Source organism: Pinus tabuliformis, chromosome 7, assembly GCF_031772625.1.
Source record: "Pinus tabuliformis cultivar Carrire ecotype Pingquan chromosome 7, CPIR1, whole genome shotgun sequence".
NCBI lineage: Eukaryota > Viridiplantae > Streptophyta > Pinopsida > Pinales > Pinaceae > Pinus > Pinus tabuliformis.
This window is the reverse complement of record NC_142293.1, coordinates 564,808,201-564,833,669: the sequence shown is the minus strand read 5'-3', so window position 1 is coordinate 564,833,669 and position 25,469 is coordinate 564,808,201.

Sequence of the window (25,469 nt, the reverse complement as noted above, 5' to 3'; positions counted from 1 at the left end):
TAGATGATATCCTTTTAGGTCTATAGATTGTAGACACATGCCTCTAAGTTTACCTACCTTGATTGACATTAAATTTAGTCTAATCTAGACCCCTGGATTGGTCACTAAATTTTGGCGTCGTTGTCGGGGAGGCACAACTAGAGGATTTCTAAAAAAAAAAAAACATAAACATAAACAAACAAAAACATAGATTTAATTTTGATTCATCATTTTAGAAGTCATGTTTACTTATCTCTAGATCTAGAGATGATAAAGGTAGATTCATATAACCCCCCATCCAAAAACTAATTCACCACTAGGAGCAGACCCTTTAGGAAAAGTTGAACACACAACACCAGCTGGGAAAGTCACCATACAAAAATTAGAGGATAAACTGAAATCAGGGCAAAGACTCACACTCATTAAGAGACAAATTCTATTGGCACACGAATCACAGAAGAAACATCTCCCTGAATCCTCTATAAAAAGAGAAAGTAGCACAATAACTCAACAATCTCTCCTTGAACCTACTGACTTTGAAAAATCTCAAGAAGGAGAAAAATCACTAGAACAACTTCTCTTTGAAACCAGTGACACTGAACAAGAAATTAAATCAACAGAGGAACCTATCAAAATGGCTGAGGAAGGAGATGGACCAGCAAGAGGACCACAAAATCAAGGTCGAAGAGAGGAGGAAGAGTTAACCTTTAAATTTCCTATTCAAGAACCAGGAGAAGATGAGGAAATAAAAATGAAAAACATACCTCCCTCTGTGTTACCAAACTTTTATGGCATGGCTTCAGAAGATCCAGATTCATTCTTGTTTGAATTTTACATAGTATGTCGAACATATGGTTACACATATGATGCCCATAGGCTTAGACTCTTCCCAGCAACATTAAAAGCATCAGCATTAAGATGGTTCATGGGACTTGGTGAACATGCAATAACTGATTGGGATGGCATGAGAAGAATATTCCTAAAGAAATACCAACCTTATTGCAGATCAGAAGATTCTAAAGATGATATCTTTAGGATGAATCAACAAGAGGATGAAAATTTAGAGGAGTATTTGGAACGATTTGTTTACAATTAAAAAAAATCAAAACATAGGACCATGTCTCTTGATCTGATTCGAACAATATTTTTGAAGGGCATTCGAGAGGAATACTTAGATGATCTTAATTTGATGGGCAAAGGTGATATTTACACTTTACCTTTCAAAGAAATTGCTGATTTATGTGAAAAGTATTCAAGGAGCAAAGCCAGATATGGAAAAAGAGCTCTATCATCTAAAGCCACAAAATCTGCTTCAGCAAGTGTCACAAGGGCTGAAATGGGAAACTTGTTAGAAGAATTCAAAATAGATCTATTAAGTACCTTAGGAACTCAAATTGACACTCTGAAAGCGAAGAAAAGACAAGAAGAGGAAGATCAAATAATGGCTATCTTTTGTCCAAAATGCCGGAAGAAACATGCCTTGAAAGACTGCCCATTAGAAAACATTCAAGTTTGCACCTTTTGTACTGAAAATCATGATATATTTCATTACTCTAAAGTCAAGATTTTGCAGAATTGTAATGTGGAAGCAACTAACACAGATATGGAGAATGTGTATTTCATGGGCGCTAAGAGACCGTGGCAACCTAGACCTCCCCCTCCAGGTATGTTTCCAAACCAAAATTTGTAATTTCCTGCATAAGATCATATGTATGCTCAGAATTCTTGGAATGTGCCCATGCCATGGCAACACCAAAATTATCCACAACAACAATGGAGACCATTTCAGCAGTACTCTCAACAATATCAACCATATCCTCAACCATACCAATAGTATTCTCAGCCATATCAACAGTATCATCAGCCACATTCGCAATATCCTCAAACATATCAGCAATATCCTCAGCAGCAAGTTGTTTATCAACCCCAAAACACTCAACAAGCATTGCCTGCTCCTCCACCAATAAATCCACCTCACTTACAACTCCCATCTAACCAACAACCTCCTAGACCCACTCAGATTCCTGCTCAGCCTGTACCAAATCCAAATAACAGAGCAGAGAGACCAGCTTACGATGTACATGAGGGACCATCATATCCCACATTACCTTTACAAAATATCAATTTGAGGTCTGGTAAGGTACTTCAAAAAGAACCTCCAATAGCTGAAAAACAAGAAGAAAACGAAGAAAATGAAAATGAAACTCCAACTCAAAGGAAACAAAATGATGACATCAAAAATAAACAAATGCAACCGTTGCATCCACCACCTTTTCCAGAATGATTGGTCCAAGCAAAACTTCCCATGTCTATACCACAGTTTGATGTTTTAGATGAGCTAAAGAATGTCTATATAAAAATTCCACTATTGCAAGCCATAAAAGACATTCCCATATATACTAAAGCAATCAAAGAACTGTGCCTCTAAGTTTACCTACCTTGGTCAACATTAAATTTAGTCTAATCTAGACCCCTGGATTGGTCACTACATTTTGGCACCGTTGCCGGGGATCGAACCCGAGTCACCCGCGTGATGGGCGAGAATACTTAAATTTAATGTAAAATAACAATTATAATGCTTAATTGATCAATTTCAATGGACTATGAGGGGTTTATGGGAGAAAATGATAGATGAATGATGGATTTTTAGAAGAAAAGGATGGCAATAAAATAGTACCAACATCTCCCCCAAGCTCAATGATTTAGCATGTCCTCATGCTAATCCTGATGTGCTCCCTTTATATTTTGTTCCTGCTTGTGCCTCTGCCGCTTGTAACAAGACATCTATACTCTTCTGAACTTGGGCATTCTTTTGAACTTGGAACTCATGTTTCAGATTCTTATATTTTTCTTTGAGAGCTTTTTTCTGAGTGTACCATTTTGTCGCCCATTTGCACATTTCGGTTTGTTCAGTCTTAAGTTCTTTAATTTTCTCCTTCAGTTTCTCATTTTTCTGCTGAGTCTTCTTGCTCTGAGCTCTCAAAATTTCATTTTCCTTCTTTATGACCTTCTCTAACATGTTTGCTTCTATCAACTCCTCTTTTAGCTCTTCAATTTGTTTCTGTAACCTTCATTGTTTCTTGTTTGTAGGTACTGGCTCTTTCCTTTCTTCCTTGTTACTCTCGATTTCCATTTCTGCTTCCTATTCTGGCTGTGAATTAGTATTTCTTTCAATGTCCATTGGTGCATCTGCATTCGGCTTTGGTTGATCATCTTGTGTTTGATTCCTTTTTATTCTCCTTGATCTTCTCTTATAAGTAGTGAAGATTTTATCTTTTTCAATCTTCTTGGCAGTTTCTTGCCTCATCCTTCTTGTCCTTACACCACTGCTGGGTTGAGGAACATTGCTTGACTTGCGCTCAGGGGTTTCTTCATCAATATCAAGCATAAATTTTGTGCATTCTTGCTGTTGTTCCTGTTCATCTTCTTTAATTTGATTGGAAATTAAAAATTCTTTCCATGTTTTTCCTCTCCTCTGCAACTCAAATTCAATTAAAATTTTGATCAAACCAAAATGACACAAACTCTTATCTTCATTACCTTTTCGTTTCTGAATGGTCTTCGACATTTTAGTCAAACTCTGTAAGAGGAAGTAGGGCAAACTGATAGTGCATTGACCTTTTAAGTGCAACAGAAGTTTTATGTGATATAGGTATATTATACTGTAACGTCCTTCACATGTAACAACTTTCTGAATAATGTATACCATTTCGTCCCAAGGGTGAATTAGCCAACTTCTGGGAATACCCTTTTCCCAATTGACAGAGGAATCCCTTGACCTAGACATAAACTGAGTCCATGATTTTTCCTTAAACTGTTTGGTTTTGAAATACTTTTCCCCTTCTCGACTGATTCCCAATGTTTGTGCTATGGTATCCTCTGAAATTCTAAAAGAGAAGTTTCCTATTAATTCTTTCTCTCCATTGAATGTGAATGCAAATTGCTTTGTCACTTCTTCATTGTTTCCATTGAATTTCTCTAGAAAAGATAACCAACGTTTTTCCCTTAAAATCGTGACACAGTCATCATGATATTGTGAACTATCAAATGTTTCAGGCTCTGCTCTATTGGTCATTTTAAAAAAAATCTCTGTTCTAACCCTTTTGTTTATGCTTAACAATTCAATCAGGGTTTTTTCAATGTGTTACCTCTTTTCCTGCGTTCCACTTAGCCGACCTGGTAACGCCCTCGATTCTCAGGGTTTCCTTCTTTAATTGCTTGGGCGGCGGTAGAAACTCGTGGTAAGCCTGTTTGCTATGCTCTCCCTTTGTAGCGCCTGCTGTCTCGGCCCTCTTTGAAAACTCAGAGTTTGAACACTCACATGGTAACGCACTTTATGAGCTGAGAGTTTTATAAAGTGAAAACTTAACAACCGACCTTCATCCAATTGCTATGATGAAAATGCAGAGTTGGAAGGCGCATTCACATCATGAAGACAAAGGAGCAGTACTAATTTGCAGAGGTATAATCATGAGAACACCATATAAAAATCATATGATGGTAACGAATATATATATTTCATGAGCAGACTTGGGTCAAAAGATTGTTTTATAACTCCAACAGTCGAAATGAATGAACTCATTTGAGGATAGACGGTTTAACACTTGTCTTTCCATTGCATGGACTTGTACATTGAGTATCCCAATTGTTGGTACTTGATTGCCAGAAGGCCGATTTAAAAATGATGAGTTGATGACAAGGTTTGAAGAGAGGTGTAGGAAAAGGCTTGAAAATCGTAGTAGGAATATGGAAATAGGCTAAGGTGTGATAGGAAACGATAGCAGAGTGATAATGAGATGAGTGGTTAGGAATATTACAAGGGTGATGGGTATAGGGGTTTTTTGAAATTGATAACAAGCAATCATAATCATCATTTTTAACACTAAAATAATTCAAGAATTTTAAATGTTAAAAATAAAAATTTCACCAATACATTACACTTGTTGGTTGACAATGGCTGATTTGGCGTGCACAGGTAGGATTGATCTTCACTGTCCAAAATAGATCCCTTTGAAATGAAATTGAATATAACAGGTCCCTTTAAAATCTGAAGAACTTTGAAGAACTCTGAAGAACCATGTTTGTGAAGCTTCTTTTATCCTTGGTGTTGATGTAGCCTTGATTATAATTCTGATGATAAGCAACCTTTGAAAACTTTGTTGAAGTACCCTGATGTATCTTGAATGCAGTCTTTAACAGGTCCCTCTGATATTGCTGATGTTGATAGCCTTCTGAACAGGTCCCTCTGATATTAATAATGTTGACATAGTCTTCTGAACAGGTCCCACTACATATTACTTGAACAGGTCCCTCTGATTAGAACAAAAATATCTCTTTTATTGAAATACTAAATTACTGAAACAAATTCCTTGAAGATATAAAAATGAGGAGATGAGATAGGGAAAACAAAATGCTGATTCTTGCTAATTCTTCTCCCCCACTAAAGCTTTGACTTGTCCTCAACTCATTATTGAATGGATGAAAAACAGTAAACAAGTAGAACAAGGAATTCTTACCAGCCAAATGATTGGTTTTCTAGTAAGAATTCGGGTTTAGAGTGTGCCAGAGGCTGGTTTTCACATCTAAACCATTATTATTATTATTATTATTATTTGTATTTTTTTTTATTATTTATTTTATTTTATTTTATTGTTAAAGCAAAAATGAAATTGAATGAACTAAGGTAGAGATATCATAGCTGAAGGCTGCAATATCTCAACCTCCCTTTGCTGAGATACAGTGTGAATAAAATCCTCCTTGCTGATGGGCTTATGATAGAGTTTCAACCGATGGCTATTGACAAGAAAGGTGTTGCCTTCTCCATCAATGGTAGTAAGCTTGATTGATCCATTTTCATATACTTGAACTATTTCATATGGGCCCATCCAGTGTGTTGTAAATTTGGCTTTATGATCTCTGAATTTAGAGTCAAAGAGTAAAGCCCAGTCTCCTTCTTTGAACTGTTTCTTTTTGATGTGTGCGTCATGCCACTGCTTCCTTTGTTACTGTATTAGGGTTGCTGTCTCTTCTGCTTGCTGCCTCATTTCATCTAACTGGTTCAATTGCTGAATTCTCTCTTTTTGTGCTTCATTTAGATCAATTCCTAAATCTGCAGCCATCTTATAAGTATGAATTTGAAATTCAATAGGAAGCAGTACCTCTTTTCCATACACCAACTGATATGGTGCAAATCGAGTAGTGTTTTTCCACGTGATTCTGTAAGCCCAGAGTGCATCTTTGAGCTTCTCTTCCCAATTCTTTTTGTTCAGTGCTACGGTCTTAGTGATAATTCCTTCCAATGTTTTATTGGTAGATTCCACCTAGCCATTGGCCTGTGGATGGTAAGGTGTACTTTTCCTGTGCTTGATTTTATATTTTTCTGTGATGTCTTTGACCAGCTTTGAGGTAAACTGAGTACCTTGATCCGTCACTATCTCCCTTGGTACTCCATACCTTACAAAAATTTCTTCAAAAAGGAATTTTACCACTGTTTGTTCAGTTGCCCGGACTAGTGCTTTGGCTTCAGCCCATTTTGTCACGTAATCAGTACATACTAGGATGTACTTTTTACCTTTTGAAGTTGGATTGATGGGTCCTATAAAATCTAGAGCCCATTTTTCAAATGGCTCTAAATGTACTTGAGGCTGAAGTGGCATTTCATCTGTAGCTGTTGGTCTGCCCATTCTTTGACAGCTATCACAACTTTTCACGTACTTCTTGGAATCCTTAAAAATAGATGGCCAATAGTATCCAAGACTGAGAATCTTGAATGCTGTTCTTTTGGCTGCAAAATGCCCACCACACGGTTCATCATGGCAAGATTTTAAAATATCAATTATTTCATCATTTCTTACACATCGTCTAATAATCATATCATAACCGGTGTAAAATAAATCTCCATTAACCCATGAATATCTAGCACTTTGTTTGATCAACCTCTTCTTTTCCTTTGGAGTAAAATATGGAGGTGTTTTTCCTGTTGACAAATAGTTGGCTAAGTCAGCATACCAAGGATTCACTATTGAAATTGCAAATAAATTTTCATCTGGAAAATAATCTTCAACCGGAACAACCTCACCTGAATTTTGCAGTCTAGAAAGAAAATCTGCCACCTGATTCTCCTTACCTGGTCTATCTAACACTGTAATATTAAATTCCTGTAATAATAACAGCCATCTGGTAACTCTGCCATTAGTGATTGGTTTATTCATTAAATACTTAATGGCAAAGTGGTCAGTATGTACAAAAACCTCATAACCAATTATATAATGTCGGAATTTATTCACAGCATGTATGATTGCAAGCATTTCCTTTTCAGTGACTGTGTAGTTTAATTCTGCAAGTGTTAGATTTTTAGTAATGAAATAGATGGCATAATTGAAGGACTCTTCTTTTTGGCCTAATGAGGCACCTACTGCAGTATCAAATGCATCTGTAAAGATGTGAAATGGTAGGGTCCAGTTAGGTCCTTTTAAGACTGGTGTGGTTGATAACTTTTCTTTGAGTGTTTCAAAAGCTTTCTCACAATTCTCATTCCAGTTGAAAGGTGTATCTTTTGCTAGAAGCTTAAACAGAGGTGAAGCTATTTTACTAAAATGTTCAATAAACCTCTGTAATAGCTTGCATACCCAAGAAAGCTTCTTACCTCTTTTTGAGTCTTCGGATTTGGCAAATTGAAAATGATATGGATTTTTGATGGATCAACTTTAATGCCTTGAGAAGAAATATAGTGACCTAATACTATCCCTTCATTTAACATCATAAAACACTTTTCATTGCTCAGGGATAGATTAGCTTCAATACATCTCTTCAAAACATTTACAAGATTTTCTAATGAATGCTCAAATGAATTACCATACACTGAAAAATCGTCCATGTAAACTTCAACACAGTCATGAACTAAATCGGAAAAAATAGCTAATACAGCTTTCTGAAATGTAGCTGGAGCATTGCAAAGTCCAAATGGTAAAACATTATAGGCATAAGTGCCCCAGGGACAAGTAAAAGTGGTTTTGTCCTGGTCCTCTAAGGCTATCTTAATCTGGTTATAGCCACTGAAACCATCAAGAAAAGAGAATGATGATTTCCCAGCTAATGTGTCTAGCACTTGGTCGATAAATGGTAGTGGGAAATAATCTTTGAGGGTTGCTTTGTTCAATTGTCTGTAATCAACACAAATTCTCCACTTGCCATTTTTCTTGGGCACTACTACCAATGGGGATACCCACTGACTGTCAGAGATAGGATAAATAAAATTGACTTTCAATAGTTTTTGTAATTTGTCTCTAACAATATCCTGAAGCATGGGATTCATTCTTCTCTGCGGTTGCCTCATTGGTTTGATATTACTATCCGTGTAAATATGGTGAGTGCATGTTTCAGGGTGAATTCCGTGCATATCGGTGTAATCCCAAGCAAATGCTTTCTGATATTTTCTCAATAATTGAATCAATTTTTCCTCCTGAGATGAGTCTAGGTGAGTGCTAATATTCAAAGTTTTTCCTGGACTAATCTCTATGGTCTTGCTCTGTGTGTTTGTGATAGATTGAATGGGAAAAATGTTCTAAAATGTTGTTTGCAAAGAATGAATGGTGCATGTTTCCTGAAAATTCTGTGCCAAAAGTTCATCTATAGCATGGTATTGGTCATTTCTTAATTCTTCAGAAATATCAGGTTGAGAAAGGAACAATTCTACCAAATCATCATTGTTATGTTCTTGAAAATCATAGATTTGATTGATGCTGAAAACAGATTGAACTTCTTCCTTATCATTGTATTTATCATCAAGCCATATATTGTGTGCTACTGCTGGTGATTGTGCTGATGGGTAAAGAGTGAGTTGTTTCCTTTCAGTTCCTCTAATCATATTACCCGATCTACATCCTATGAATGCATCAGCAGTTGCTAACCATGGTCTACCAAGGATGATGGGGTGTCCTCCTAAATTAGATTTTGGCTGAAGAACTAAAAAGTCCACTGGATACTCCCAAGAGTCCAATGAAACAATTATGTCCTCCAAAATCCCTTCAGGAATCACTTTAGACCTATCAGCTAGTTCTAGAACAATTGTTGTGTGCTGCAAGTTTGTGAGCTGCAATGTCTTCATTGTTTCAAGAGTCATCACATTTATTGCGGCCCCAAGGTCAATTAAGGTGTTTGGAATATGTATGTTGTTAATGATTGTAGTGACTCTAGGAATACCAGGATCAACATACTTTTCCATTGAAATGGTGTTTGTCATAAGGCCAGCTAAATGTCCAATAACATGAATAGTTTGTGGATCAATTCTTTTCCTAGTAGGCTTCTTGAGGCTAAATCATTGAGCTTGGGGGAGATGTTGGTGCTATTTTATTGCCATTCTTTTCTTCTAAAAATCTATCATTCATCTATCATTTTCTCCCATAAACCCCTCATAGTCCATTGAAATTGATCAATTAAGCATTATAATTGTTATTTTACATTAAATTTAATTTGTGGATTTTTATGTTAAAAATTAGAAATTCTCAACAAAATTACGGGATGTCATACTTCCTGTAATTGGTTTATGTTGTGACACGTGGCATGGCAGAAAAATCAAAACAGAGGATAGGGACGTGATCACGGATGTACATACATGGTGAAAGATCTATTCAGCATCGCATTTGGAGCTCCTGGATACATGGTCAATGCTGGTCAAACCCAGCCTTTTTGGTCATAAAAGCAGCAAAAAGCCAAAGTTACCTAAACTGATTTTGTTTTGTTTTAGAAATCAGTTAAGATTAGAAAAAAAACAAAAATCGCCTTTTTGACTGTAAAAGCAGAAACATCTGTGTGATAATGTATGTACATTCGATTGTAAACCTTAAGGAATGTTAGTGAACGAAGGATAATAGACATTGAGCAGACTTAAGACTGCGTATTGTATTGTTACCAGAACTCTGTTCTTGCATGTAATTGATTTCCAGACTTTAATCACAGGCAGCGTTTCATCATTCCAGTGTTTTATGTGTTAACGGTTTCATCATCTAAATTTTTCTAAGTGTACCATCAATGCGTGGATGGGCCCTACGTGGGGACTGTTATACTTTCATTTCATTTTCATAGCATTTAGACTTTAGATCTGAATAGCGTTTGATGCCATTTCTTTGCTTGTGAATTAATTAATTCGATTAGAAGTTCTTGTGAGTGTTATTGTATGATTCATGGTGATATCTTGAAACTTCAATTGCTAAATTATTGAACAAGATCTTGTAAAAGATTTAATTGAGCACTGAATTTCGAAGTATCTCTGTGGACTCTATTTTCATGCATTTGAGTTTTAGTATGCTTAAAAGAGTCTTTAGTTTTCATGAATTTGATTGTTAGGATGATTAGTGTGTTACCGAGAAAGATTTTTTGTGAATGATATCCTTGTAAGAGGATTGAAAACTCAGACTAGTAACACGCTGTGTTTTTAGAACGGTTAATTAAATTAGATGATCTGAGTGTTTAAAGTGTGAAAGGAAATATATTCCAATCTCTTGTAAAAGAGTGTTGTAGCCTGTCACAGTAGACACTTATCTTGGTAGATGAGATCCTTTTAGGTCTATAGATTGTAGACACATGCCTCTAAGTTTACCTACCTTGGTTGACATTAAATTTAGTCTAATCTAGACCCCTCGATTGGTCACTACAACTTGTTATGTTTTTTTTTTTTACAGTTATTGTTTTGAAGGATTTAAAGGATGAATAATGTCATAAAACAACGCTTTGGTGGTATGCAAATTGAGAGAATCATGAGAATTACAGAAACTGGTTGGTACAGGTGCAAAAAAAAAAACACTTTCCACAAAATTCACGCAGGTTTGAAAATAAATAATGGAATACTTGGAAACAAATTTCGAAAATCGATTTATTAAACATTTGGAGGATTCTATAGATGATGATTATCTTGTTTCGATAGCTTCAAGTTGGCATTAAACTCATAACATCTTTCTGTTGAATGCTTTTATGTGACATACTAATATGCAGAACACAACAGATTTTTCTAATGCCAAGATTTTTGCCGAGCACATTTCATGAGTTATCTGACACAAACAGGGAGTATTACTATTCATGGTTATTTTTTTTGGATTGATACTAATATCATGAATTGAGTTAATTTCAACACTTTGATTTTTCTTAAATCTGTTTTATTTGGTATGAAATTTTTGCGTAAGAATCATGAAGGAAATGCGCATTTCTTCTTGAACACACTTATGTTTTCTTTCTGCCAAGTTTTTTTACAAGTTACAGGACAATCAAGTGATCATTAAGGAGATTACATTGTGACGAAAATTGGTCTTCCAAAGACTAAATTCATGAAAAATTCTAAAGACAAATCCATCTCCACAACCACTACCTTGCACCTCCCTTTTTGAAAAAGATTTTGAATTCCACCAATTGTAAATCCATAAAGCATGACATTTCCATATCCATTTTTCACAGCAAGAGTTCTTATTCATACACCATGCATTTCCTTTCATCCATTCCTTACAAGCTTATTGTCATTTTCCTTGTCATTACCATTCCCTTTCATTTCCACCAATAAAACCCTGCTTCTATGTATATCATTGAGTGAAAGTCCTAGAGTCTAATTATCTTTATAAAAAACACCTAGAGGCTTGCATGCCTTAATGGCAAGTACTCTTGCCAATGAAAAATGGGAGTACATTAATATCCCTTGTTTGTTGGATCTTGTAGGTGACTTGACCACAACAAATTTATTCGTACCTACAAAGATGTGTTAGGCATTTTGACTCCCATTGGAATCAATAGTGGGAGCTCAAGTGTTGGCTATTGGAATTTATTAATGGACACTAAGTCAACAACTTCTTGCTATGTTCGACACCAGCACATTTATTCACATAGTAAGATTTGTGGCATCGAGCATTGAAAACTTGAAGATCCATATTTTGTAATAGATGAAGCAGATTTCCTTTCATTGTTTTTCAATTTGTCATGACTTGAGGACAAGTCAGTAAATAAGGCTGGGGGGGATGTAACTTCTATATTTTGTATACCTTCCAAGCCTTATACATTTTCAGCCATATTTAGTAGACTCATCAGATTCATCAGACTATCCAGCAGAAGATCCAGTAGCAGATACGATAATACAGATCCATCTTTCATCCACAACTTGCAAAAGAAGCTTCAGATCAAAATTGCAGCAGTTGAACATGCATGATTCATCCACTTCTAGGTAAGTAAGGTATGATGTTTTCTAACCTTTAATCTTGAAATGCTTTTTAGATGCTAAAATGATGATATTTGGAAAATATTCCACTATTTCACTATTCCCTTTCTCATTAAAAATTGCCAAAATCTATCAGTTGGGGGGAATTGCACACTTCATTTCTTTCTCTCATTCATATTACATCTTAACCCACATAATCTTCCCACAATAAAAACTACTACAAAATTATGAGCATATTAAATGACTTCTTAAAAATGATTGATCTCAACAAAGTAAATAATGATTGTAACACAAGAACCAATCATTAAAAAGAGATCTCAACAAAGGAAATAATGATTGTAACACAAGAACCAATCATTCAAAGATGCAAATGCTTTGCAAAAATAAAAGTTATCAAAAGATGTGCAAAGTTAAAATGAAGTCCGTGATTGAAAAATGGTTGTTACACAAGAACGAAACATCTTGTAAAAGGAAGCTCATCTAAGAACCAAATCAAATAAGTCATTGTAGTAGCTTGCATGAGGACATGCAAGAGCTTCAGTTGGGCGGCATGTTGGGCTTCAAAATGTCATACAAATATCACTCATTACCATACATTTTTCACCTATGCTTCCATTATATTACTCATTATTCACTACGATGTCACTTCATTTTCCCTATTGTTCATCATTAATGGGTCTCATTTATATCTTCCAAATATTATTTATTTTCAAGCATTTTTAAGAGAAATTCTTGATTAAATATTAGAAAATAATATATTTTACTTCATTTATGGAAAGTGGATTGTTTTTGTGACATGTGTAGGTACAAAGGAAGCTTCCAAAACACCTTTATGTGGCCTTGAATGATCAAATTCGAATTTGATAAGATAAGCCTCATAGAGAAGATCAAGGACAAAAGGGGGTTATGTGTCTAGATAGTTGAGAGACGTATGGAACTAAAGAGAGATTAGTGGATCATCATTATGAGTTTGTTATCTCGTCCCATTGTATAAATAGGAGTACAATCTCCTCCACTTGTAATTTAGAGTTCCATTTGTAATCTTACAGTTGATTTGTACATCATGATGGAGATTTTGAAATAAAGAATCATACTTTGATTTTGTTACTTCTACATTTGAGTCTCCTTTGAAGTGGTGTGCTTGTGGAGTTATGGAGGCCCCCCATGGCCTCACTTGCATGCTTATTTTATGTATAATTTAATTTATGTTTTTATTTCATTTCAGCTTTTAAGTTCTTGTTAGATATTCTAATATTGGAAGAGATCTTAAAATTCATGTGTTCTTGTAAGGGAACCTTAAGACCTTCGACAAATTAGGAATCTCTCTAGTCTGTTTAGTTGTTGGAAGAAATCTTAAAATCCATGTGTTCTTGTAAGGGAACCTTAAGATCTCTGACAAATTAGGAATCTCTCTAGTTTGTTTAGTTATTGGAAGAGATCTTGACGAATGTGTTCTTGTAAGAGAACCAATAGATCTCAGACAAATTAGAAATATTTCTACACCTATAGGTGGTACTTCTAAGTTTACCTTCTCGGGTTGACATTACTTGAACTCTAATTTGCATCCGTATTTTAGACCAAACAACCCCTGAGGTGAACAACCTAAGATTTTTGAAGAGCCTATAGGGGAAGAAGAAGAACCCATTCCAACTGACATAATGGCTGAAAATAGAAATGAAAGGGGAGATAGAGAAAGGATTGAGGGTGCTTTTCCCATCAGAGAAACCAATGGGGATGCCAAGATGAAAAACATAAGCCCCTATGCTCTTCCTCACTTCCATGGCTTGACCTTAGAAGATCCAGATACTTTCTTGTTTGAATTTTCTGTCATATGTAGAACTTATGATTACACCACTGATGATCAGAAGTTGAAATTATTCCCATCCACTCTCAAGGATGCAACACTACACTGGTTCATGGGTTTACCTGGGGATAGTATCACCACCTGGGCTTAGATGCAACAAGCTTTCAACAAGTATAGGGACTACTGCAGGTCCAAAGACACCAAAGAGGAAATTTTTAGAATGACCTTGGGGCATGATGAGTCCTTAGAGGATTATGAGGAAAGATTCTAGCTTAGCTATAAAAGGGCCAGGTGCACACTTGATCCTGAGTCACTTAAGCTAGTCCTACTCAAGGGGATCAAGGAAGATCTCCTGGATACCCTAAACCTGCTATCAGGAGGGGACATCTACCAGCTACCCTATGAATATATCAAGACCATTTTTAAGAACCATTCTAGGGCAGCTAGGAAAAAGGGTAGGGTTAGTCAAACAGTGGCTAGCTCATCCTCTTCCAACACATCTATAAAAAGTGAAATTGGAAACATGTTGGAAGATTTTAAGAGTGAAATGCTGCAAACCCTTGCCCTACAGATGGACACTATGCAAATCAAGAGGAAGCAGGAGGAGGCATAGAGAGAATTATCCATCTTCTACCCTAGATGCACAAGGAGGCACCCTTGGAATGAATGTCCATTAAATCGTATAGAAATCTGCTTGGTCTGTGAAGAAAACCACTCCATAGACAAGTGCCCTTCTCTGCATGGACTAAATGTTGTGTATCGGGGAACTGAAGTGGCAACTAAACATCTCTGCTACATAAATCAAAGGAGGCCTCTTGGGCCTCGACCATACTAGCAGGGCATGCAAGGGTCATCTTATGCATATTACAACCCTAACCAAAACACATCCATTCCCTCTTAGGGCCCCCCTACTCATCCCTCTTGGTCTACACCTTCTCCCTGGTCTTTTACACCTTAGTACCATTCCCAGTCGACCAACCAGCCATTTCAGCCATATACTCCTCCACAACCTCAGTGGAATGCACCACCCCAGGGGTGGAGGCCCCCATACAACAATGCTCCAGCTTTATTGCCTTCACCTCCTACTCAACCACAACTTTTACACCCTGCTCCACCTAAACAACCTCAAATGCCTACCCAACCAAACTCGAACCCGAACAATAGATAGGCATAATAGGTCTACAATGGAGAGACATCCTACCCTGCTTATGCTGTGGAAATTCAGGAAATCAACCTTAGATTTGGGAGAGTTCTCCTGGATAATCAACCTCCATGTCTGCTTAGGGAGAGTGAGGAGAAAAGCGAGGAAAGTATTCCTAGAGTGAATCCACCACCCTTTCCTGAAATATTAACTGATCCAGTCCAGCATACCCCTGAAGAGAATGAACTTATGTATGAATTGAAAAATCTATTTGTCAAAATCCTACTTCTCCAAGCTATTAAGGATGTACCTATTTACAACAAATTGATTAAAGAGAATTGTTTCAAACATCCAGGGAAGAAAAAAAGAGACACCCCTGCCATTAATGTCATTGGACAACTGTCCAACTTGATGCTAAGGCAGGTAATTTTTCCAAAGTATTTAGACCATGGAAAACCTTGTAGTAGATCTACACATGAATGACACCATTGTACCACATACCTTGATTGATCTTGGGGTTTCCATTAATGTAATGATTAAGGACACCATGTTCAAGATGAATCTCCAAGGTTTATTAAGAAAGACCACGACAGTCTTGCAGCTTGCAGACCAATCCACAGTAGCCCCCAAGGGGATTGTTGAGGATGTGATGGTCTCCATTCACTCCTGGGAATACCCTGCAGACTTCTTAGTTCTCCAGCCTAAGACCAAATTTAATGGTTATCCTATCATACTTGGGAGGCCTTGGTTAGCCACTACTGATGCCTACATCAGCTGTAGGTCTGGAAACATGACTATCAAAAATTAGCATATATCCAAGTAGTTGGTCGTGTATCCTCCTGCTTAGCCATCTCTAGAACATGAATTACCTTTATGGCTAGAAAAGGAGGAAGAAGATGAAGTCTAATCCGCCCAACTCTATACCCTAGAAACTGCCATGAGAGGAGGACAACCTGATATGATTTGATTGAATAAATCCTCCAAAATCCAACTCCCAACACCACGTCTCTAGAGGAAATAGTGAAGGAAACCAAGAAAAACCATCGGATTGATCTATGCTTAGCTGACTAAAACCCTACTCGTATCAAGACAATAGAATTCAGCCCTGAGAGAACACTGAAAATCAACCCTTTCTTTCTTCACACCAATAAGAAGAGTTATGTAATATGCTAAGAGATAATTTGGATGCCTTTGCTTGGAATTACAAAGAGATGAAGGGAGTGCACCCCTCAGTGTGTACTCACCACATTTATATCAAAGAAGGTTGCAAACCATTCCAAAAACCCCAAAGGAGAATGAATCCATCTCTCAAGGATATAGTCAAAGAAAAGTTGCAAAAGTTTTGGATGCAGGATTCATTTACCTTATCTCGAATAGTGAGTAGGTGTCTCCTTTGGCGCTGGTTCCAAAGAAAAATGGAAAGTGGAGGACTTGTTTTGATTACATAGAGTTAAACAAAGAAAAAAATAAGGACCATTTCCCTCTACCTTTCATTGACCAATTGTTAGATGGCCTGGAAGGGAAAACGTTTTTCTCTTTCTTAGATGGGTTCAGCGAGTACAATCAAATCCAGATTAGCCCAAAGGACCAGGATAAAACCACCTTCACCTGTCCTTAGGGTACTTTCTCTTATAGGGTCCTTCCTTTTGGTCTATGCAATGCCCCTGCCACTTTCCAGAGGGTAGTCTTAAGTATCTTTCTAGAGTTGGTTCATGATGCAGTAGAAATTTATATGGATGACTTCACACCCTATGGGTGTGATTTCCAGGAGGCTCTCTCTAACTTGGGTAAGGTGCTAAAAAAATGCATTAAAATGAACTTATCCCTTGGTCCCAAAAAATGTGAGTTCTTGATGATTGTAGGGACTGTTTTAGGTCACTCAATATCCTAGGAAGGATTGCAGGTAGACCCAAATAATATAGCCATCATCAAAAGGGTCCTGACTCCGCAAAAACAGAGGGATTATAGAAGTTTTTTAGGTTTAGCCGAATACTATAGGAGATTTATAAAAGATTTCAACAAGTTAGCTTCTCCTTTATTCGGTTTATTGGTCAAAGACTCTGAATTTTTGTGGTCAGAACGCTGTCAAGAAGCCTTGGACACCCTTGACTACTGCACCTATTCTCTTAGGCCCAAATTGGGCTCTTCCTTTTCATATACATGCTCATGCCTCTCACAAAGCCATAGGAGGAGCTCTAGGCTAGATAGATGATAAGCTACCTTATGCCATTTACCTCATCAGTAAGCATCTATTGAAAGCAGAGCTAAACTACACAGTGAATCAAAAAGAGCTCCTAGTTTTTGTGCATTCATTGAATAAATTTAGGCATTACATTACTGGGTACCAAACATTTGTACATACTAACCATGTTGCAATTAAATACTTGATGACTATACCTGATGTAAATGCCCGAATTATTAGATGGTTGCTTTTATTGCAACAGTTTGATTAACTATTATTGATAAGCCTAGAAAGGAAAATGTTGCTACAGATTTTCTATCAATATTTACTCTTCCTATAGGGGAAGAAGGAATGGTTGATGATCAGTTACCAGATGAAAAATTATTCGCCATTTTAGTTGTGTCTCCATGGTTTGCTGACATAGCAAACTACTTGGTGTCTACACAGTTTCCACCAAACTTGTCCTCCAAGGAAAAGAGCAGGATCATAAGAAAGAGCGCCCCATTCACTTGGATTGGGGGCAATCTCTTCAAGCTAGGTCCAGATCAAATTCTAAGAAGATGTGTCAGGGAGGAGGAAGTCTTTGACATCCTTCTGGCCTGTCATGATGGGTCTTGTGGAGGTCACTTTGCAGCCAAAAGAACAACATTCAAGGTATTACAAGCTGGTTATTACTGGCCCACTCTTCACCAAGATGTGAGGAGGTATACTAGTTAGTGTGATCGGTGCCAAAGGATGGGGAAACTACCCCAAGGGATGAGATACCTATGCAACCTCAAGTGACTTTCGAGCCATTTGATAAGTGGGGCATGGATTTCATCGGGCCCATTGATCCAAATAGAAGCAATACATCATTGTGTGCACTGACTACTTAACCAAGTGGGTTGAAGCCAAAACCATCAAAGCAACAACAAAAGAAAAGGTAGCTGAATTCTTAAGGGAAAATGTGTTTTATAAGTTTGGATACCCTAGAGATTTGGTCACTGATCAAGGTAGTCAATTTACATCTCACATGATTGAAAATTCTTTAAGCCAGTACAAGATCAAGCACAGAACATCCAATGCTTACCACCCACAGGCTAATGGGAAAGTGGAGATAACCAACAAAGAATTGGAAGGCATTCTTACCAAGGTGATTAGCAGCAATAGAAAGGATTGGGCATAGAGATTAGTTGAGGCCACCTAGGCCTACAATACCACCTGGAAGACCACCACTAGCTTCACTCCTTATGAGCTGGTCTATGGGAAGAAAGCCCTGTTATCCATTGAATTTGAATACAACACCTTAAGGATGGCAACACAACTGGATCTGGATATCACCAGGGCACAATAAGAAAGATTGCTCCAGCTGAATGGGTTAGATGAATTTAGGATGCAGGCCCTCTTGCACATAGAGGTGACTCAAGTTTAGAGGAAAATTTGGCATGACAAGAATATAAAAGACAAATAGTTTCAAGAAGGTGATTGGGCTTTGTTGTATGATTCCCAGTACAAGGATTTTAAAGGCAAGTTAAGGACTAGATGGTTAGGGCCTTATGTAATAGAAAAGTGTCATGATAATGGTGTTGTGCAGATAAGAACCATTGATGCAGAGGCTATCCCTTTGATTGTCAATGGGTATAGATTAAATATATACAAGAAGCCTTTGTCAAAAAAAGAATTCATAAATAGCATCAACAAGACAATGATGGTGGTAGAGCAAGTCTCAGCCACCCCACCAAGTCCCTGGAGAAAAAAAGAACCCCACCAAGTCCCTGAAGAAAAAAAGAAAGAAAGAAAAAAAGCAAAAAAAAAAGAGAAAAATAGAGAAAAAATAAAGAGACTTAGGTGAAAACCTCCATGAGGCGCCTGAGTCCCACTGTTGGGTTGAAAACCTCTTGAGGCGGCCCAAGGGTGTTTTTTTTTTAAGGGGAAAAATAAAAATATCTTTGGGTGAAAACCTATTTTGAGGCACCCAGGGTAGGCAACTAGGATGAAAACCTCCTTGGAGGCAGACTAGTTGTTTTACAAAAAAAAAAGATACAAAAGATGGAAATTTTATTTTGCAGGTCAGCAAGAGGAGGATAAGCACAACGTGAGAAGGATAGATGGATCTACAAGAGAAATTTTTTAACCCACCCATCTCATTTCTTCCACTCTTCACCTAGTCTTCCATTTATAAACCCCTCCAGCCCATGTCACACAAACTCTGTTTTTTCTACAGGATTCCCTGTAATCCTACAGGAGTTTCCTGTAGGAATTACAGTGACCTTGAAAACCACAAGAAGGGAAGTTCGAGAGAAAGATGATGACACAAGCATGTGTTTATATGAAAAACCATTTACTTCACCACACCATAGCCATTTGTTTCATCACCATGTCTCCCCTGCACACATCAAAGAAATTAATTCAAAAAGATATAGATTACAAAAGAAAAAAGGAAGAGAAAAAAGAATAGAAGAGAGAGAGAAGAGGGAAAGAGGAAACATCCCTCACTTACCATTCCCTACCACCCTTCTCCACTCATATCAACATCCCTTATGCTTCAGAGTTGAGGGAAAATATGAAATTTTAAGGGAGAGGTAGCTACAGGACATCCTGTAAGCACCCTGTAGGATATCCTGTAACAGCTTATCCCACAAAGGAAACCACAGAGATTGCATCCATCTTCAGGACTGGGGTTACAAGGATGAAGAAGCTCCCCCAGAGCTTAGCAGCAACAAGAAGATCACTAGCAATAAGGTCCAACAACTGCACATCAAAAGGAACAAGCATCAAAGGAGGAAAATACACAATGAAAATATGTAGATTGAAAAGCAAAGAAAAGAGGCACCACTCTCTAGCATGCATCATCAACGAAGAACCTTACCCACGGGTATTTCATCTTACTCATGCTCTCTCATTAGTACGATATGATCAAAACAATAGGATTATGTGAGAGTTGATTTTATAAGTAAAGGTGGCCGGTTAACTTGGCCACCTTCGGCCAGTCGATGAGAAGAAAAGTGTTAGAACATCCCACATGTGGCAAGAGTCAAATTAAAAGAAAAGGGAATAAAACCAAAAATGGTTGAATTACGGAGGATAGGAGTGGGAGATAATTACGAGGTAAGATGGAATGATGGACTAATAATGGGGCCAATGGTCCAAAAGGAGGTGCTCGTACTTAGACAGCCAGCACACCACCCCACATGATCATCCATATATGGAAATAAAACATTGATTTCCATACAAAGAAAGCAAAATAAACTTCGAGAATTCATCGAATGAAGAGGTTCCTCTCGACCTTCCTGAAATAGCACCTACAGGATACAATCAGCATCTATAGTGTAGGAAACCTACAGGAAACCTATAGGATACAGAGGAATCATCCTACAGAGCTATCAGTGGGAACTAGGGGAGATCAAATCGAGGGTTATCCTCACCAGAACGTAGAAAACTAAGGTAGGAGCCATACCCTCCATATTTTCCATTTGAAAAGAAAGAGAAAATCCTTAATTTGGATAGGAATTTGCAGTCCATCTCAGAATAGAATAATTGTATTGCATGATTACTAGAATAATTTTATGTGTTATGCTCTCTCATTGTTTATTTTTTGTTCTTAGAATTTGTATGAAGGTAATTTCTGTACGGGGTTAAAACCTACATTTGGTATCAGAGTTGTTTTAGCCTCAAGGGGACACCTTGATGCTGAGGGGTTTCGCTCAGGCCTGTGGTAGACCCTATTCAGTGGGAGATCTGCAGGATCGATTCTGTTGGTGAAAGAAGATGGCGTGCATTGGAAAGATAGAGATCAAGAAATTTAATGGTCAGAGTTTTGAGTTGTGGAAACTCAATATGGAGCATCTATTAGTGGATAAAGATCAGTGGACCACGGTAGATCTGGGTACTAAACCAACGGGAGTATCTGATGAAGAATGGAAGAAGTTGGATCAGAAGGCAAAGAGCACAATATGATTGTGTGTCTCAGATTCAGTATTGCTGAATGTATCAGGGGAAGCTACGGCTAAGGCTTTGTGGGACAAGTTAGGGACTTTGTAGCAATCTAAGTCTCTGGTGAATAAACTATTCCTATGGAAAAAGCTATATAACCTGAGGATGAAAGATGGAGACTCAGTGACACAGCATCTGAACACATTTAATATTGTGGTAAGTCAATTATTATCTGTTGATATTAAAATTTCAGATGAAGATAAGTGCATCAGTTTGTTATGTTCTCTACCAGATTCGTGGGATAATCTAGTTATTACAGTAGGTAGCAATGCAACTTCCTTGCAGTTTGATGAAATAGTCTCATCCTTGCTGACGGAGGAAATGAGACGGAAAAATATGGAGAGCCAGAATGGTGATGCCTTGTCTGTATGAGGACGGTCCCATAACAGAAACAAAAATAAGTCATCGAGTGGGAGATATAAATCTAGAGGGAGATATAAATCTCCAAGAAAACCTATAAAGGTGGTGTGCTGGAAATGCATAAAAGAATGGCACTACAAAAGGGATTGTAAATCTAAAGCTCCTGACAAAGGAAAGGGATCTGATGATGCTCCTTTTGCAGAGGCGAAAACCACCTTAGATGAAGGTGGGGATGTGTACTTGGCTTCTTCAAGTACACATGTAGATCATGAGGCATGGTTGATTGACTCAGGTACATCCTTTGACTTCACTCCCCATAGAGAGTGGTTCTGCGAGTATGAGAAATATGATGGTGGTGATGTCTTCTTGGGGCATGACAGGAAGGCTAGAATCATTGGTCGCGGAAAAGTAAAGTTGAAGTTGCAAGGTGGAAGGGTTAGAAAACTTCTGGGTGTTCTTCATATTCCTGCATTGGCCAGAAATTTGATTTCCATAAGCAAGCTGGATGATGCAGGTGTAAAAACAGTGTTCGAGAAGGATACTTGCAAGATGGTTCGGGGAGCACTAGTATTGATGCGGGGAGTTCGAATTGGAACTCTGTACAAGCTACAAGGTAGCACTGTTGTTGATGGGTGCAACAGTTCTGTGGTTCCTTAAAGTGGAGCAAAAAATCTAGTGGTCTCTAGAGAGAAGACCATGCTGTGGTATCAAAGGCTTGGACATATTGGAGAGAAGGGCCTTCGAATACTTCATGGTAAAGGTATGGTAGAAGGTATGAGTAATAGCTCTCTGGATTTTGATTTTTGTGAAAATTGTGTATATGGGAAGCAAAATTAGATGATTTTCCCCTCTGGTGGTAAAAGGGCGAAACAGATATTAGAGTTTGTGCATAGTGATGTGTTTGGACCTGTGAAGGTTCCATCACTGGGTAAGTCTGTGTACTATATATCATTTATAGATGACTTCTCAAGGGATACTTGGATATATTTCCTTAAGAAGAAATCTGAAGTCTTTGACATGTTTAAAGAATTTAAGGCTCTGATGGAAAACCAGACAGTGAAGAAGATAAAGGTGATGACGTTAGATAATGGTGGAGAGTTTTGCAGCAAGGAATTTGAAGAATTTTTTAAGAAGTGTGGTATAGCACGGAAGAAGACAACTCCATACACACCTGAGCAAAATGGAGTTGCAGAAAGAATGAACAAGACATTGATGGAAAGGGCAAGAAGCATGCTCAGTGGTGTCAAGTTAGGACAGGAATTCTCGGCAGAGGCGGTGGAGACAACATGTTACCTGGTTAAGAAATCACCTTCATCAATGTTGGAGGATAAGACTCCACAAGAGGTATGGACTGGTAAGAAACCCTCTCTTTCACATCTGAGGATATTTGGATGTGATGCATATGTACATGTTCCAAAGGAGAAAAGAACCAAGTTGGATAGTAAATTTGAAAAGTGCATCTTTATTGGGAATAAGGATGGTTTAAAGGGTTATAAGCTTTGGAACCGAGTAACAAGGAAGGTTGTGTACAGCTGAGATGTGGTGTTCAGAGAGGTGAAATATGCTATTAAACATGAAGTCCCATCAAAGGAACCTGAGAAGATAAAGTTTGAGCTAAAGGAGGAAGAATCAGACTCTACAGCAGAGGAGGAATCAGAAGATGAAGAGCCACAAACTCCGGGTGTGAGAAGATCAGTTCAAGAAAGAAGGCAGCCAGAAAGGTATAGTCCATCTCCTTTTTGTTCAAATTTTTCTTTATTTATTACTGATGATGATCCCAAAGCTAAGAAGGAAGCAGTAGATTCAGAGGACGGAAAACTCTGGAAAGAGGCCATGGTTGATGAAATGGCATCTTTGCACAAAAATGTGGCTTGGGATATGGTGGAGTTTCTGGATGGAAGAAAACCCATTGGCAGCAAATGTGTGTTCAAGAAGAAGACAAATGCAGAAGGAAAGGTGGAGAAATACAAAGCTCGGTTGGTAGCAAAAGGTTATTCCCAGGTGTTGGGAATTGATTTTGGTGATATTTTTTCTCCTATTTCCAAGGTCGCTTCTATTAGATTACTTCTATCTATTGCTACTGCTTTTGATTTTGAGGTAGAACAGATGGATGTGAAGACAACATTTCTTCATGGGGATTTGGAAGAGGAGATCTACATGAAGCAACCTGAAGGTTTTGCAGTGAAGGGTAAGAAAGAACTGGTATGCAAGTTAAAGAAGTCTCTGTATGGATTAAAACAGTCACCAAGGATGTGGTACTAGAAATTTGATACATTTATACGGGGACTTGGCTTCACTAGAAGCAAAGAAGATCATTGTGTGTATTTTAAATTAATTGGTGACCGTGTTATTTATCTAGTCTTGTATGTGGATGATATGTTTCTGGTTAGCAATGACAAAGAAATTATCCAGGATTTGAAGACCTAATTATCCTCCAAATTCGACATGAAAGATCTTGGTGCTGCAAACTATATTTTGGGAATGGAAATTAAAAGAGATCGGGCAAAGAGGAAGCTCTGGTTAAACTAGAGGAAGTATGTCGAGACAATACTACAAAGGTTTAATATGAAGGATAGTAAACCGGTGAAGGTTCATATTCCTGTAGGTGTGAAGTTATCTGCTGAACAGTGTCCCAAGACACAAGAAGAGGAAGAGGACATGTCCCATGTTCCATATGCAAGTGCAGTCGGTATCTTGATGTATGCAATGGTCTGTACTAGACCAGACATTGCACATGCAGTGAGAGTATTGAACAGGTTTATGTCAAAACCAAGAAAGGAGCATTGGATAGTAGTGAAGCGGGTTTTTAGGTATTTTCGTGGCACTAGTGATTATGGCTTGTGCTACCAAGGAAGACCAGGATTGGACAGAGTTTTGGATATCCGTGGCTTTATTGATGCAGACTGGGCTGGAGATCTAGATCAGAGAAGATCTACAAGTGGGTATGTGTTTAACCTATTTGGAGGTGCAGTCAGCTGGATGAGTAAGAAACAATCTGTAGTAGCGTTATCAACTACAAAGGCAGAATACATGGTAGACACTCATGCAAGCAAGGAAGCAGTTTGGTTGCAGAGATTGTGTTCAAGTATGGAGTTAATACAGGGAGCTATAAGGATATACTGTGATAGGAAAAGTGAAATTTTCTTGGCAAAGAACCCTGCTTATCATTCAAAGACAAAGCACATTGATGTTCAGTATCACTTTGTGAAGGATATGATAGAAGACAAAAAGGTCTTGCTGGTAAAGGTGGACACTTTGAAGAATACTGCAGATGCACTAACAAAATCTGTGAACTCTGAGAAGTTCTCTTGGTATAGAGAAACAATGGGTGTTGTAGGGCTGGATAAATGACTAAGCTCTCATGTGGCCCCCTATGGAAAGAAAACAACAAGTGGGAGAATGTTGGGTTGTATTATATTCTTTCCACGACTAGCTCACATAGTTAACCGGGGGGTTAGAGGGGGGGTGGAGCTCCCCCTTCGTTGCGCCGATTGCACAGTGGGGGCGGAATCCCCCCTGTCTGGGGGGTTTGAGGGGGGCAGGTAACCACCCTCTACAGGGTCTGAGGTAGTTTCCCAAGGAATTTTTTTGGGACCCTATATTAGGTTGGGCAGACCTACCTATGGTTTTGCGCATGGTTTTCACACATGGTTTTCGACGCGATGGTTTTCGGTCCATGGTTTTGGACGCGATGGCTTTCGGTCCATGGTATTGGATGCTTTGGCATGTATAAATATGCATTGTAACATTGAAAGGAACATAATGAAAAATCAGGCTGGTAGTCGAGGTTTTGGGATCCAGGGGAAAATCTCTGTGTATATGTGTTTTATGTGTTATG